We start from the raw sequence: 14,123 nt of genomic DNA on the forward strand, positions 1-14,123 counted from the left end.
TCCCAAAGCAGAATAATGCTGAGCCAGGAGGAGCAATGATCCTCTATCATCTATTCCTGCCCCACAGGGCAGTATGGAGAAAGGCTCTTGCCTGTTCTTGATGCTTGGATACCACAGCTACAGAAAAACCTGCACTAGATCAGCTTGTCCGTCCAGGTAAAGGGAGGCAGGTTAGGTCACCGCAGGGTTCAGAGTCAGTCTCTCCCCGTCGCCCCCGCAGCAGAGAGAGATGGAGCCAGGAGGACAAATTCAGACCCAAATCTCTGAAGTTTGGGCCCACGGTAAGGTTTAGGAATGAACTGTGCGGTCTGGAGCTGGACCTGAACTCTCCCTTGAAGGAAGTATGTTGGGGGGCGTGGGGTGATGGCTAATATAGACCTGAGGTTCTGATCTGAGTCTCTTCCAACTCAGTGTAATCACAGCCCACTGGGAATCCCTTAATCCTGGATCTATTCTCCTCCTCTGCTGTGGCTCGCTACAGAAGGCTAACAGAAGTCTCGGATTAGGAGCTCTTCCAAAGCAGCATGTTTCCCCTTCTGGAGTACAAGGGTGCTGACAAGCCCTTTCTGCTTGGCTGGACCCTCCGGGGATGGACAAGAGACCATGCTTCCCTTGCTGCTGGGAGATGGGGTGGGAGGGGGGAAAGGGGAAAATCCGCAAGGAGAGGGCCATCTGATGGTCCGCAAGGAGAGGGCCGAACAACCTGTCCCCTTACTGATGAGACACAGGCTCCACGTGGACAGGGATGTTGTGGGGGGGTGGGGGGGGGCACATGATGTCAGAGCCCTATTTCAACATCCAAGAAGCTGAACCCCTCAAGTCTCACCCCGCACCGCAACGCTCTACCTTTCAGACAACAGATCCACACACTTGGCAGCGGAAGGAGTCGGTTTCAACGGACCAAGATCCCGCAGATCATCTCCCCCAGCCAAATCAAAGCCAGCAGTGGGGGGTCTACAAGTGGAATTCACTAGCTCCCTCCTCATTACAAACTCATAGTGCTTCCCCTGGTGCCCTATTCAGCAAGGACAGCTCAGCATGTCCCAGCCAGAGCCATCGGACATGCTGCACCCGAGGCAAGGTCACAGAGATCGAAACAGTGCTAAAATACACTGCAGGATGGGATCCCAGCTTCCCCCACACAGGGATTTTGACTTGGTAAAGTGTATTTGGGCATCCTGGCAGTCCATAAATATTTGGGTTTGATATTTAAAAAGCCACCTGGAAGTGTAGTGAGTTTTCTGCTGGAACTCAGTACAGTATCTCCCTTAGGCAGTTCCAACATGTTCATCATCAGTGGGCCAAATTCTCTACATAAGAACAGCCATACTGGGTCAGATCAAAGGTCCATCTAGCCCAGTATCCTGTTTTCTGACAGTGGTCAATGCCGGGTGTCCCAGAGGGAATGAACAGAACAGGGAATCATCAAGGGATTCATCCTCTGTCGCCCATTCCCAGCTTCTGGCAAACAGAGGCTAGGGACACCATCCCTGCCCATCCTGGCTAATAGCCAGTGATGGACCTATCCTCCATGAACTTATCTAGTTCTTTTTTGAACTGTTATCGTCCTGGCCTTCACAACATCCTCTGGCAAGGAGTTCCACAGGTTGACTGTGCGTTGTGTGAAAAAATACTTCTTGTTTATGACTACTGGAGTAAGTGGACACAGCTCTATTGACATCGATGGAGCAGCCCCAATTTACACCAGCAGGGAATTTGGCCCACAGTATCTAAGTACCGCTGGGGCATTTCACACCTATTTCGCATCTATTTACCTTAAGGTTTTCAACAGACCCTGTCCCCACAGTCTCATGTGTTCTGAATCAGACTGCCAGGCACGTCTGCTTGAGCAGTCTCATCGTCTAAACAAGAAGCTTCCAAAAATACAACCACAATCAATCCGCTAATTTTTAAAGCCGGGGGGTGAAGGGGGGGAAGAGAGAGAGAGAGAGAATCTGAAGGACTATAAACCAAGACAACCCGGGGTGGGGTGGGGGAGCTCTAGAGCAGCACAGCAATTCTGAAAGGATGCTGAAATGAAGTCAGAGCAACAGGAAATACAGAATACTCCTCAAACACACACCAAGGAGTCATTGAGGAATACTGTCTCCCCCGTCCCTCGACTCACCCCCCTCAACACAACCCTCAAAACCAGAGTTACTAGCATGATAGGAAACAAATGCGCCTTTTGTTTTTTAAACCAGAAGTCGTTTATATTGGAGGTTTTAATTTATTAATGGCGAACATCTGGGCTCCATCGAGAAGCAAAATCTCACATCGTTTTTTCTTTGCTTATATATGGAGCTGGGTCCAAACATCAGTTCCTTTTGCTGGGGGTGGGCGAGTGGGAATATACCACCCTGGGCCCATTAAAAAAACCCACTAAAGATTTTTTGCTTGTGGAAGTAAACAAATAAAAGTTTCTCCCTTCCAAAGTGAAAGCTATTTTCTGTCAGAGGCCGCGGGAAGCTGAAAAGAGGGGAGAAGGGAAAGTGAGAATACGCTGGAAATCAAGCTGACGAAAGGCAAGGAGCGCATCTTAATTTTAAAAGCCTGTGGCTTCCCCCCAACCCGAGCCCATCTCACCAAGGAAAGTGTTTATTGTGGAGGCGTTTGGCGCAGTGTGTTTTAAAAATCCACATTTCCTGCCTCGTTAGCCACAAAAGTTTGAGGGTTTTTTTTTTTGTTTTGTTTTGTTTTTTAAACTGGACTAATTTGCTTTCATTGTTATGGATTACTACTTGTTTCAGGGACTTGCTCCCTCCCCCACTACCTTCTTGCCACTTAGAGGGGGATCATTTGGGAGACTTTATTCTTCAGAATAATAAAAAGAAGCAACCGGTGGGCAGACATCTTGGCATCACGCCTTCCCCCCCCGCCCCCCACCAGCTCAATCAATCTCCCCCAGCAAAGAACAAGGAGAAGAAAGGAAGCCAGGGCACTGTACTCAAATGAGCAACCTGTTGGGTCCCATGGCTGCCAACGCAGAAAAGAGGGAGCTCCAACAATAAATTATTTGATGCTGGTGGGAGGTGGTTTTAAGCTACCATCTGGCTCCTGCTAGCTGCGAAGCTCAGTTAGGAATTAAAATGAAAAAAAGTTCAGGGATCTAGGGAGAGAAATGCCTTCCCCTTCCTTTTCCCCACCCAGAAGAAGCCTGAGACAGGCATCTCTCCCTGGACTTGGCCTGGATGGCTGCTGGAGTTTTACAGTGGAGGCAGGATTATGTGAGATGACGGGATAAGGCCCTCTTCCCCTCCAGTTAAGCAGGCATTGCAGGCCCTAGCTTTGAAACCAAGAAACCAGGAGGGAGACAGGGCCTCCCGATGAAACGGGAGCCTGGCAAAAGGCAGCTGTTGGGCCGGGCAGGGCCAGGACCAACGCTTGGGACCTTCCCAGCATGCTTGCCGTGGGTTCTTAAAAACGCCATGCTCCCCTCCTGCCCCTCAGCATCCTTGGGTCTCCTCTCATCCGCCGCCCCTGCGCTCCTCCAGCCAGTCTCCCTTCCCTCGGCTCCCATCCCCAGGAGCCAGGTCCGGAGGAGGCGAAGGCTCCACTGACACTTGACAAGAAACCGTTCTGCCTGGTATTTCTTGCCACAAGTCAGCCCACCCGCTGGGGAGACCTGGTGGGCCTCTCCTGCAGGCCGACGGCTACGTTAACTCTTTCAAAGACCCAGGACAAACACTGCCCAGCACAGGGCACTCAGGTGGGTGGGAGAAAGGCCATGCTAGGGCCTAACACCCGCTGCGAGGTGAAGGCCTCAGGACCTTTTGCCGGTGGGTCGCGGCAGTGCTGCATTCCACTTGGCCTGCCTTAGTAGGGGAAGGCCCGTAGAATAAGAGGACACAGGAGTGGGATTGTCACACTCCATCCAGCCAGACATTGCCATTCCACCACTAGGAGATGGAGAAAGGTCATGTCACTGGGGAGATGTGCTGCTTTCAACGGCCCTGGATAAACTCTCCAGCAGAAGCCAGTCGATTTACACAGCTGATGGCCGGCCGCTTGCTGGCACCACTTTTAGGCCACCCAAAGCCAGCATGTCCACCTCTCCAAAGACACGGTCCAGCTATGAAACCGTCTGTTTCAGAGTCGGACACCCCTTTCCGCCAACATGGCTGCATTCCCCGAGCAGAAATGTTCACAGAACCCAAGGAACGTTTGCCGAGAGCCAATGACCAACTTGTAAAAAACAAGACACAAGGAGCGTTCGTGCCAGAAACTCGACCCCACGAGTAGCTCCTATCCAATCAGAGAGCAGAAATAATACCGCGTGACTCTCCACATCCAATTGAAACCCACCGACAGAGCTTGAATTTCAACATACTTGCAAACAAGCCACAGACTAAGAATGATTTGCGGAAATTCACTGGGCAAATGGATTCTGAATAATGAGTATGTCTGAGTAAAGTCACCCTGTGCTTGCCAACGACTCGCAGGCAGAAAAATCTAAATGAGGGCCATGAGATAAAATGCCTAGACAGACAGAATTTGAATACACTCTTTCCTCAGCTCCAAACACGCTTGTACAGATCTTGGCCTAGATTCTTGTGGGGTTCTGCGATCAACTCTCTCCATCAGCCGAGTTGAGCATCACCTGTGCATTACGGTAGCATCCCGTGATCAGGACCCCATGGTTCATACGCATAGTCCCACTCCAGTGCCTTCGTCACAAGGCCGCATCTCCTTTTATATTCTTATAAGGTTCTGCAGAACGAAGTCACAGCCCCCCCACCAACCAGCCAGCCAGGACGGGGAGCCAATACAGCCTTCCGATCAGGAAGGGCAATTAGAGAATTCTAGCCCTGCATGACTTCCCACCAGTTTTGGAGTCGGATCGGGGCACGGGGTTGGAAGGGTGGGCAGGAGAAAGGGAAGTGCATTCAATCAGGGTTGTTGCCCTGGACGGTGGGTTGGGTGTGTGCAGTGCTGAAACTTTTTGTATTGATTAACCTCAGTGCAATTAAATCCCACTAGACAAATCTAGTTATTCTGCAAGCGACCTGAGTGGTGTTGAAATTTGTTATTTCAACACGGTCTGCAATAAGGGAGCAGCTCATCTCGCTCCGGACTGCCCGTGCCTTGGCGATCCATGGCGCGGACTCTGCTTCTTAACAGTTCTTAAGAACCTGGCCTCTCCCTCTGCCTGTTTGAACGGAAGTGCTGGGGCCTGAACAAAAACATGCGCAGAGAACGTGGGGATGGAATTGCCTCACGTGTGCTTAAGTTGCTTTGTTCCTCAGGGCACACGGGAGCCGTAACACATGCCAAGAGATCCTGAACCAGTGCCTGACACCCAGTACACCCTTCATTCTATCTACTAGATACTTGGCCATGTTGCCCATCCAAACCTCTCTGCCTCACACACACACACAATACATTCCCCGTGCCTCCTACATAATATCCATATACACATGCATTTACTGTGTAAATCCAGCCCGCTCAGAGTCATTATTTAGATACAGGGAGCCAGAGCTAAATCTTGCTCTAAAGTACCCCAAGGTAAGTCTAGAGTAAAGCCGTTGATTTCAGTAGTATGAGAAAAGAATCTGGTCCACTAATGTACATCAGCCCCTCACATTCTTATATTTACATAGAGAAGGAGAGAATACGGAATTTTCCCTCGCCCTTAGAGCTCCAGTGTTCCTTTCAACTGAACGGGTCAACAGCCTTATCCCTACTATACTTAGGGTGACCAGACAGCAAATGTGAAAAATCGGGATGGGGGTGGGGGAGTAATAGGAGCCTATATAAGAAAAAGACACAAAAATCGGGACTGTCCCTAAAAAAATCAAGACATCTGGTCACCCTAACTACACTGCCTGGCAAAGCAAGCTGAAGGGACTTGCCATAACTCTCGCATCAGTTTAGGCAGAGTGAGGAGCAGAACCCAGGTCCCGACTCACAGTCCAGCAATTTAACCACCAGAGAATGCCCACGCTCTACCCAGCTGAGGTCACGCGAGTGAGGTTTGTCAGGGAGGCAGAACAAACCGCTTTCGAGTGACCTCCAAAACAGGGCCCCCCAATGGCATTTTTTCCCCTACTACCTTTTTAAAAAAAGGGCCCTCACGTGTTTTCACAGCTGCCTACGGTTTTCAAAGTCCTCTTATTAGAAGAAAAAAGTTGTATTATTCCACTCTTCGCTACGGCAAACCCACACTGAAGCCATACGACCGGAACCAGAGCTCTCGGCTTCAGCACAAACCAGCAGAGCAGCAAAATTTTCCTTCCACTTTGCAAACCCCCTCCTTGAAAATCAATTTAAAAAAAAAAAAAAAAAAGAAATTGCGGCTGCTCCTCTGAATCCAGCAACTGCGACCTACCAGGAGGGTTTCCGTCGGTGAGCCGAGCGAAAGGATCTCGGTCTGCCAACTTGCCAGGGCATGAAACACAGGAGGCACTTGCAGCTGAGAGTAAACACGGATACCAGTTTCCGTTAAGAGAGAAGATAAACTCACGACCGGGCAAAAGCAGATTTTAGGCACAATTTTAAGAAGCCAGACACACTGTGCATGCCACTTAATGAACACGGGGCTCGACAGTTTCTCTGTCTACATAAGAGCATAGCTACGTGGTACCTATGTCCCAGTGCAATACTTTTAGTGCAATCCTTTAACAACTACCATCCTATCCCTAGATAGGATCTCTCTTCAACCAGGGAAGCAAGATCTTTACAAAACAAAATTGGGGATGGGTGGGGGAAACATGAACTGTGCCCTATATTCCATCTCACCCAGATCTCAGATGAAATTACTTTTTTCTCCACCACTTGTATCTCATCTCCCTCCCCACTGTTGCTGTCTGACTCATTAAAGCATTGGGGTGGGGACAAGGAGGAAGAAGCATGGATTGTAAGAAAGATGTTGCACCCCATGAAGCTTTGCTGGGTCGATAGCAACAGTAGCTCGATCCCCTGAAGTGGCTTCGTTCAGAAGGGGAAAGGAGATTTAACAAAACCAGACTCACTGCTGTTCCCCCTGCATTTTAGATCATCGCTTCTTCTTTTCAGTTAAAAAAAAAAATTACAAACAAGTTTTTAGAATCAACAACTCTTTGCATTCCCCAACTGCCTTTCCTCTTCTGGAGGGTAAATTTCACTCCAAGAAAAAGATACAGACAGGATTTTTCCCAACCTGAAAAACAAACCACTCCCCAAACCTTTTCTCCCCACTTCTATAAAACAAAAGTTCCATCTCTAGTGAGCAAAAGGGGTTGCTTATGGGGTACCAAAAGAACCAGCACCCCGGTGCGTAAGCTTGTTCTAAAGAATGAGCGAAATGACCTGATATAGGGTGGAGGGTAAAAGAAAAAAAAACGAACAGATATAGAAGAAAATCACCGAAAATGACAACAAATTTTGCAAGGTTGATGTCATCTCAAATATTTTAAAGAGGACTTTGCAAGCGCACAGTTAACCCTTGTGTGTTTTAGGGCAAGTTTGGGTGATTTTTTTAAGTCACATACACCAGTGTTCTCTCTCTTCTGCAGAGGCTGGATGCATTTCCCTGCTCTCAGTGTATCTACAGAGTCCCACGCCCCCCCTCTGGGTACCACTGAACTCCTCTTCCCTTTGAGCACACAGCTCTGGAGGTGTGTATTTAATCTCCCATGTGGCCAGTTCTCCCGAGGCGTGAGGGAAAGGTGGCATCCTGTTCTGTTTAACAATGCCCCAGTGCCAAACAGAGAGAGATTAAAAATCAAAGAGAACAGGAGTGGAATTTCCAAGTTATCGCTTTAAGAAGTGGCAGGTGATAGAGACAGACTGTTAACATGACTTAAGGACACTTGGGGTGTAGCAAATTAGTGTGTGTGAGTGTGTGTGTGTGTGGGGGTGACTAAAATACATGGTCACCCAAAGGGAACAGGTAAGAGTTCCTTCTGGCCTGAAGGCCAAACCACAAGCAGAGGTAAAGGTTGATTCTCCTATCCGACTGCAATCCCCTGAAGCACCACCACCAGGTACATACATGGCAGTAAGTCGCCTTGTTAACACAGGGCAAGAAACCTAGCCTGTCATGAAGTCCTCTCCTAACCCTGCTGCAAAGGGCATATTCATTAGCTACCCACCCTCTCCAACACACCTGCCAGCTAGAAATAGGGGCTGGGAGGTGGAAAGAGAATGACATCTTTTATCTCCACTGAAATACAGATAGCAGAGGGTAGGGCTGGGGAGAATGGTTGCTGTTTGGGCTGAAAATAAGAGACTCTTTTTAAAAACATGGGAGCGAGGCTACAAAATTTCGCTCCCTGTCGGAAAACAAAACCTCAAAAAAAAAAAATGAATGCAGAAGAAGGGGGGAAAGCTGCAGACACATTATCCCTCCTTTCTATAGGACGGAGAACTGCCCTCCCGCTCCACAGCGCTCGCCCCCCCCACTCCATCCCCCCCACACACACACACCTTGTTGCTACAAAGGGAAAATCTTTGCTGTACCTCTTCCCCCTTCTGCACCTACTCAGCAAACAAAAAAACAAAAAACAACCCCTCCCCCGCAAAGACTCAAAGCCAGCCCCCTAGCGAGACACAAACCTTATCAGATTCAAAGCATCCCCGATCCACCATGAGAAAAGAAAAGCTCTTAGGGCTCTCTGGGAAAGAACTTCACAACCAAGTGCACTTGGATTCCAGCCTGGTTATTAGAAAAGAAAGCGACAACGTGTCTAAAGTGGATATTTTAGTGTCACTCGATTTTATAGATCACGCCAATTTTTAAATAAACTCAGCCCTTTCTTTCAGAAGGGAGAATCTGAATTAGAAATTCACCAGATTCCTCCGGTGTTGCATTACTGGATTTTTTTTATTATTATTATTATTGTTCATTTTAATTCCCCATGAAAATCAAGAAGTTTAATAGATTTTATTTTAAAATCCTCTGCTCCAGGTAAATCCACTCAGGAATAACAACAACAACCACAAAAATCTACTTGGCCCAAACATTTTTCCTTAGCATCTTACTTTCTTTTCCCCTCCCCAAAACAGAGGCAAACAAACAACTTTTCTGCTTAGATTCACTGAGCCACGACATTCTGAATAGTAGATGTATTGTGCATACTCCTTTTTATTGCTTTTTCTGAAGCCATCAGCTTGGGGACCGGCAGAAGGAATTGCTAGCTTCCTTTGCAGGTGCACAAGCAACCGGGCTGGGATAGATCAGTCCACTGGGTGCATCTCGCTGCAAACGGAACATTTTCACTTAACACCAGCAGCAGAATCTTGGAAAGCACAGAGATGCACCCCATCACTCTCCATCTAGACACTTAACAGGGTAGACAGGTTGGATGGAGTTTGAGTGCATTTTTGATATTCCATGACGTTCAGATTATTTCTCCCCCAGCCAAGACTAGTCAAACTTTCTCTTCTGAAATGGGGCCCATACGATAGAAGTGGTTTTGCTTTTAGTATCCTCATCAGTTCAAAGCATAAAACAAATTATTTGCATCAGGTTTTAACCAGAGGGTTTCCTCTTCTCTACTTTAGAATCCCACATTCACTACAGAAGCAAAGATAGAAGGGGAAAACGATTTTTTTAATAATAATAAAAAATAGCAACTCAAGAATATTAGCCCAAATGTTTTAAAATACAGGGAATGTGGGGGCTTAGAAAGTCTCCCCTTTCAAGCCCCGCTCCACAAGGAGTAAAGAATAAAGACTGGAATTAGAACCATCTGACTGCTTCGGAGAACTGACAAATGCTCCCCGACTCACTCGGTCAGCACATACAATTTTCGTCCTTATGTTCACCGTATTCCATCCTGAACTCTCAAAGGTTTTGATTTAGGGAAAAAAAATGGGGGCTACATTTGACAAATAATTTTTGCATGTGCATAAGCAAGGCTGATTTTAAAAACAGACTATCCTCAAAATAAAATCAAAAAGTGAATTTGATTTCATTAAAATCTGAGATGTACTTATGTTTAGTCAACAATATTAGTAGGGCATGAAACTCACTCACAAATACACAACTGCCAGCCTCACACGGTCTGTCTAAGATGTGTATTGATTTGACACCAAACTGCCCGTTCTCCAGCATAATACACTTCTTGTGTAAATTTCTAAACTCACAGGAAGAATTTTCACTCACTTCTACTTTAGGTTAAAAACACCCCCCTTTAATGGAGAAAACAACATTTTAATTGTATACCCCACATCCTTTCCAAAAGTATTGTAAAGTGAGGTCTTAATCGGACACCAAGTTGGTTCTGACTGTGGTAAATGACAAATGTACGTACATTTTAGTCTCCAAAGCAAAACTCATCTGGGCTGATCAGTTACTTCAAGCCGGCAACAGATCCTGGATAGGAATCTGTGCTGAAATTCCTCTCTAATTCCTTAGCACTATATTAGGAATAGAGAAATCACAGTGTGTTTTCTCTAAATATATGTGCTTTTGAACATTATTCTGAGTAACAGTGCAAACGAAGTTTAGTTTTTAGATACTCATAAATTATTCCTGTTCTCCCCATTAACATTTTTATTTGAATTAAAAAAGGAGGGAGGAGGGAAGAAAAAATGATACATTTTTCTTTTTGTTTTTAAAAAAAGCCATTCCCAAATGGAAAGGTTAACTGAAATTACAGCCCACTTGTTCTCCCCCATACACACCTTAGAAATGTGCTTGCCAACTCAAAACAGTTCCCTATCCCCAAAAGAAATATTCAGAGTAATCTGCTGCTAACAAACCACTTACTAAACTTTTTTTTTTGAGGGGGGGAAGGGGGGTAGAGGGAGGGAAGAGAGCAGACAGAAGCTCAAGACGGGGAAGACAATTTTGAACAAACCGAAAAATCATTAATTTTGCCAAGGTTTGCACTTGGAATTTGTCTCAAACGAAGCTATTCGCTCCATTGACGAAAGCAACTGACCAGAATTGTCCTCACACCCCTCACCAACTAGCCAGTAGTTTTAAAACAAGGTCTGCCTGGGATTTCTGAACTCCCTAAAGAATAGTACTTAATAATAAACCCTTTCCAAATGATTGTTATTAGCGATGGTTTACAGGGGTTCAGCTAGACACCCTCATACAGACTACCATGCATTGTATGAAAGTTTTAGGGATTCCCCCCGCCCCCAAAGCCCTCATCACACTTTTAAAACAAAGAAATATAGAAAGGCTCACAAACTGTGCCATTAGGGGAAAGATGTGCACAAGCAAATCACAATGTGGAATTTCACTGTACAGCTGGCTGAGTTAGAATCCTTGCCCTGTAAGTTTTAATAATCAATATAAATCCTATTTTGTTTTTAGTCTTATTTTTGCCTGCTCTCTATTTATTAGATAAATATTTTAAAATACTTTAATTTTAATCTCACACCAATCAGGGTATTCATGGGTGGAACAATTTCTCTGCGGGTTGTTTAAGGTTTGTTGGGGCTCAGTTTGCTTCTTTAGGAAATTTGCAGAGATTTTAAAACTTGTTTTGTTTTGATTTATTTCTAAACAGGGGGAAGTTTATTTTGTTGGCACATCACATGGCCCAGATCAGCAGGTTTTATGTTGAAATTATTTTTAAAACACTCAGCAATAGACAACATTAAAATAAAACGGCCTATGGGGGGAAATAAAAAGGCAGGTACCAACAAAGGAAGACCAAATGCAACATGTCCCCGCAAAGTACACTGAACTACAATAGCTATTGAGGTTATTCTGCATTACTTCCCCTAGCAGAAAGACGGCTAATTTAAACACTTATTTCTCAAGGTTAATTTTTTTTTAAAGTAATTAATTCACAAGATGTTCCCCACTCCCTTGGCAAGCATTAAAAATAAACACAGAGCAGAGCAGGTTCTGGGACTGAAGAGAAAGAAAAAATATTGTCAGCAAAAGTTTCCTTGGAGTCGAGAATCCAACAGGAAAGACACTGCCAGAGAGCTGGTTTTCTTGTTGGAAGTTTCCTGTTCATCTCCACAGGCCTCCCGGCTCCCAGGGAAAGTTGCTTTGTGCGGTTGAGAGAGAGGTGGGCAGAAATACAGCTGTCCCCACATCATGCCCCCACACACACACACACACTTTCTACTCAGAGCCCCATACATGTGAATAACTTTGAATCTGCCCATCCTGTCAATCAGAGCAAACTGTGAGACCCTCCCCGCAAAGCAAATGCCACACACCCAGGGCGGATTGATCGACCCAAACCCCAGGAGCTGTCTCCTATAACGCCCCCCTCCAGGCACCCAGAAGAAACACACACACACACACACAAAATAAGGCAAATCAATACTGTACCTCCAATTCCACCCCCCCCCCGCCATGCACACGCTGTCCCAGTTCTCCCCCCCTCTGAATTTCATTCCCTTGTCCCCAATATAAACAATTCATACACACACACCCCCAAAAAATCCCGCTCCCCAAATCCCTCGCTTTTCACGCCACTTCCATGCAAAGTCTCAGCTGAAAAGTTGCTCCTGACAGAGATTTCTCTTTGTCTGGAAGCTCCTTGATGCACCTTCGCGATCCCTGGGACCCAACGCTCCAAGCGATCGATAGGGCTGCCGGGGGGGGGGGGGGGAGACCAGGCTACAAAGCCTTTAACTTCGAGCCCCGTCTTTCCCCCTCCCCGAAGGGAAACTAAGAGCCGACCCCTAGAAGTCCCGCGGACGGCGAAGCCAGGCGGAGCGCAGGGGAGATTCCTGGGGCTCGCTACTCCGGGGGCGGTTCAAACGAGAAGGGTACACAATTCGAAACAACAAAGCGAGGAAAGAATATATGTCTGGTAAAGGGTTTGCAATCCCCCCCCTCCTCCTCCTCCTTTACAAAAAGGGAACTGGGGCACCCAGCGCGCGAGCAGCTCTCGCCACCCCCCACCTGTTTGTTAAAAGAGACACCCACACCCCCGCCTCTGCAAAGAAGAAAGGAGGAAAGAAAGAAAACAGCTGTTCAGCCTGTTTAGCAACTTTCTGGGGTTAGTGGCTGAAAAATATTTCAGGGGAGGGAAGCCGAGCGGCGGTGTAAACAGGCCGCCTCTGCAAGGGTGCGTGGGGGGGGGGAGAGACCTGGCGATTGAAACTCACCCACCTTGAGAGTTCAACAAACGCAAAGCGACACACACACACACGAAACACCACAACACACAACCCCACCAACCTGTTTGGCTCGACAGCGGCTGGAAACAAGGCTCAACTTGAACCCCCCGCTTGGGGCATGGGTAGATCTCCGCTGGGGGGGGGAGAAACTTCTCCAGTTCCGGGGTGGGGGTGGGGGGGTCCCCAAAGTTCGCCGCCTCGGGCAGAGCGGGGAAGAACCCCTAGACCCGGTCCCGCATGACCGCACTGCCCGGGGGTGCTGCCAGCTCCCCCCTTTGCTGGATGACTTCTTGGGGGGGGGCTCCCTCTTCTTTCCTCCCCCCACCCCGGCTCCTCTTCCTCCTCTGCTCAGGGTAGGGTGGGGGGGTCCGTCTGCGCCCTCCTCTCCCTGTGTCCCATTCACACGGGCAGAGCGGGCGCTAATCAGCGGGGCTGCGTCCGCACGGGAGATGTGACTTGAGATCGGGGAGGGGAGGGGTGGGAGCGAGAGCGAGAGAGTTACTTCCACTTCTACCATAATCCATCTAAAGCAGGTGCAGCACATTTCCAACCCCACCGCGCCGGGAGGAGGGAAGAGGAAGGCGCCACATTGGGGAAGAAGAGGTGATGGGGAGGGGAGGCTTTGGGAAGGAGAGGAAAGGAAACCCATCTCTTCTTTTTATGTCTGAGGGATCCGGCGGGTTGGATCCTGCTGAATAGGGACAGCGTCGGAATAAACTTGAAGGGGTCAAGCTACGGGGTGGTTTCATTTCTCTTCCCGGCTGTTCCATTATGATTATTGTTTTATTAATCATAATTATTTCTCTTGAGGTGGCACCTAGACTGATATCTGTGCCACGCTGTGCTAAGCACTGCACAAACCTGCGTGGGAACAGGCAGCTCCTGTCTCCCAGAGTTTATCATCAAAATAGACAAAGGAAGAGAGAAAGGAAGGATTATTATCCTCATTTTACAGAGGGGGGAAACTGAGGCACAAAGCGATGGCCCAATGTCCTACAGGGAGTCTGTGGCAGAGCCAGGAACTGAACCGAGATCTCCTAGATGCATACACATAGCAAAAGGCAGTCCCTGTCCCAAAGAGTTTACAATCTAAATGG

At 47.5% G+C, this 14,123-nt stretch overlaps 1 protein-coding gene across 4 annotated transcripts in view; it reads right to left on the reverse strand.

The window, feature by feature from the left end:
- Positions 1 to 13,476, reverse strand: part of FOXP4 (forkhead box P4) — a 142,193-nt gene extending 128,717 nt beyond the window's left edge. For all 4 annotated transcript variants that reach the window (XM_073319692.1, XM_073319691.1, XM_073319690.1 and 1 more), the window contains exon 1: positions 13,088 to 13,476. The gene's annotated coding sequence lies outside the window, so the exon portion shown is untranslated. The remainder of the gene's footprint in view (positions 1 to 13,087) is intronic.
- Between the last annotated feature and the right edge of the window lie 647 nt (positions 13,477 to 14,123).

The sequence above is a fragment of the Lepidochelys kempii genome, chromosome 21 (assembly GCF_965140265.1).
Source record: "Lepidochelys kempii isolate rLepKem1 chromosome 21, rLepKem1.hap2, whole genome shotgun sequence".
Taxonomy (NCBI): domain Eukaryota; kingdom Metazoa; phylum Chordata; order Testudines; family Cheloniidae; genus Lepidochelys; species Lepidochelys kempii.